The following is a 3,192-nucleotide window of genomic DNA, read 5'->3' as shown; positions in this document are numbered from 1 at the left end:
GTGATGTCCTGTTCTGTTTCCTTTCACCCCTGGGGATCGTCCCTCTGATGCAATTTACGGACTGTGATAAACCAAATACTTGTCATAATTTCATTGTCAAAGTGTATTTACATGCTTGTTGTTATGGCAACCATCAATAATATTAATAAAATTCTGTCCAGTTGAAACAGATGAATGGGACATGTAAACACAGACAAGAATAATCACCTCAAATGTCAACATAGAAAAACATAAACACAATAGTCTACACTAGTTTTCACCTTCTACTGTGCCCACGCAGCCACATCTTTGCCTTGTTCATGTCTGAAATGCTCATTGACTTATCTAATGGCTGTGCAAATAGGTAGAGAATAGAGAGACATTACTTTTTACCTCAGAAATGAAGAATAAAGAGGAAGAGGAAGAGGAGGAAGGGGAGAAGGAGAAGAAGAAGAGAAGGAGAAGGAGGAGAAGATGATGAAGAAGACAAATATGATGACAGCTTACCATAAGTTTATTATTTGCAAAAACAGGGACTCCCCTGTATGATATTTGTACATTATTCACCAATTATGGTCATCATAAGACACATTGTCTACAAAGCTTGTTCTAATTAAGCATTCATTTTGCACATGTTGATGACTTAAATAGTACTTGATTTCAGCTGGAGGGTGAATGGACACAATAGCCTGGTGATCACCACATTTAATCAGATCCCTTTGCAAATAGAAACCTACCTTAGAGACTTTCCTGGTAATCTATTGAGATAATGGAAACAAAGCCACTAGTAGAGTGGTATCAGTTCTTAGCAAAACAAATTCCACCAGTCTTTTTCATAATGTGGTCATGGACTTTGGAGTTAGTTGAAAGTCCATGGATTTCATCTTCCAGCTATGCTTCCCTGGGAAAACTTTGTAAATATTTCTCAGGCTCAAAAAAGTTTTCTCATGTGCAGGCTAAAGAGATGAATAATTTCCACATTATATGATGATTATAAGGATTCAATGACACTGTGCACCAAAGGTGTTTACTCAGTCCTTGGGCTTTGACCAGGTCTTCACTAGGCTACAGTAAGCAGAAGCTGTTGTTGGTGTTACCTGTAATAGAGGGTTATGCTATCACTTTGGGGTGCCTGGGATATGAGAAAGTAGGGTTAGAGCAAAGCATTGAGTGAGAGAAATGCTTTAGTGACGTGTTTCAGCAATGGACATGGTTGTGCAGATAATGTATGATGTTGTGCATTTTTCCCTGTTCAACTTTGGTCTGCTGTGGTGCCACAAACCCAACATAGCTTCAAATGGTTCTCAGCTTGTTTCAGCAACAGACTGCAAGTACTCTTCTTAGGTATTTCCAGTTTTTAAATCTCTCTCTCTCTCTCTCTCTCTCTCTCTCTCTCTCTCTCTCTCTCTCTTCCCCCGGAATTAATGAGTGCTATCAGTAATCAGATGACCTTATCTTACTGTTTATTTACTATATTTTAATGAAGGCTTTGCATGTGTGGGGATCAGAAAACTTTCCAGGAGTCGCTTTTCTCTTTCTTCCTCTTGGAGGCTGGGTTTTTCCTATGTCTGTGTTGCTCACCCCAGGCTATTTGGCCTGCAAGCTTCTGGTTAGCTGTACTGCTATCTCTACCTCCCATCTTGCTGTGTGACTCCTAGAGTTACAGACGCTCACCACTGTGTCTGGCTTTTTATGTAGGATCTGGGAATCAGCTGAGGTCATCAGGCTTGGACTGCAACTGCCTTGACTTGCTAAGCCTTCAGAACTTGCTACTTCTTTGTGAATGATGGATCTTCTAAAACAGTTCTAGTTTCTACCACCTACTTTTGCCAAAGCTTTGCACTGTCTGTCATTGCTTTTGCTATTTCCCTTTACATATGTCACTCTCTACAGCCATCATTTTAATTGTGTATATTGTTTAGTAGTCAGAAAACTGTATTACCAAGGAGGGGAATGGGACGCTATTATCTTGACAATCTTCAACCATGGTGTTCCATGGTGTAGGGACCTCAAACCTTAGTCACCTTCTTTCTTTGAATGCTCTTTCTTCAGCTCAACTAAGAAAGCACATTGGTTTTAAAGATGACCCACTGTTCCCAACTTCTTCACTAGGAGATTTATCGAAATGCAGACTTTTCCTAAAACACACTTACATCAATTTGGGCCTTTTCTTAGCGTAGTCTTCTACACGCAAAGCCACTCCCACACCCTAGGTATTTATTACAGTTAGTCATATTAGTTATTAATTATCTCAGGACTTAATGATTTTTAACAACAAAAACTGCCACAATTTTTGTGGGTATAGAACAGCAGTGTTGCTTTGCTAGCTATCTCTATTTAGGGTCTCCCTTAAGCCAGCCATTACATTTTTTTTTTAAAGCTAGTGCTTTATTTCTTCACAAAGCTTGCTTGAGGCATGATCCATTTGCAATGGATCACCCTTATTGACAGATTCAGTTCTTCATGGACTACTGAACAGAGCTTCAGTCCATCACCAGCTGTTGCTTGGAGCCTCCATACAGTTTCTTGCTGTATAGCATCTCCAAAAGTTCAAGTCCCAGAATCAAAGGAGAATTTTGTTAGGTCAAGGAAAAGGGAACGTTGGTTGCAAGGCTCTTATTTTGAACCTAATCTTGGATGTTATGTATTATTGTGTCTCCTGTGCTCTGGATTACCAGTAGACCACAGGGCACACATCACACACTCAATCACCCTGGTGATCATGAATTTAGTAGTTCAGGAGTACTAGGATGTGGGGGTCCTGTTGGTGGGTGGCTTCCATATACAGCCATCATTAGATATGCATCAGGTAGAGGGAAGGGACAAGGTCTATAGAAACTTAGAGATCAGACACCAACATGCCTTCACTCCTAGATATATTTCTAGAACCTATTTGTCCTTGTGGGAATCGAATCTATTGCATGCCTCCAGCTTCTGTAATAACACTCTTATAATCTATGTAATAAATTATTATTTTTCCATAAGAGACCTTGAGTGATTGCTATTGTTTGCCACTGGGAAATCCTTGACTGAGGCAGGATTATGCTTCATTAACACAAATCTAGGTCCATATGAGAGTCTTAATTATGGTTGAACTAATTAAAATATTCTTTTTCTAGGGTATTCATGAAAAACTGTGGATGGCACTACATTAAAAATAAATGAGAGGGCCACAGGCCTCACCCGGCCGGATCAGCGCCAGGGTAGCGGGAG

The sequence above is a fragment of the Mus caroli genome, chromosome 1, assembly GCF_900094665.2.
Source record: "Mus caroli chromosome 1, CAROLI_EIJ_v1.1, whole genome shotgun sequence".
In the NCBI taxonomy this organism is placed as follows: domain Eukaryota; kingdom Metazoa; phylum Chordata; class Mammalia; order Rodentia; family Muridae; genus Mus; species Mus caroli.
This window is presented reverse-complemented; position numbering follows the sequence as displayed.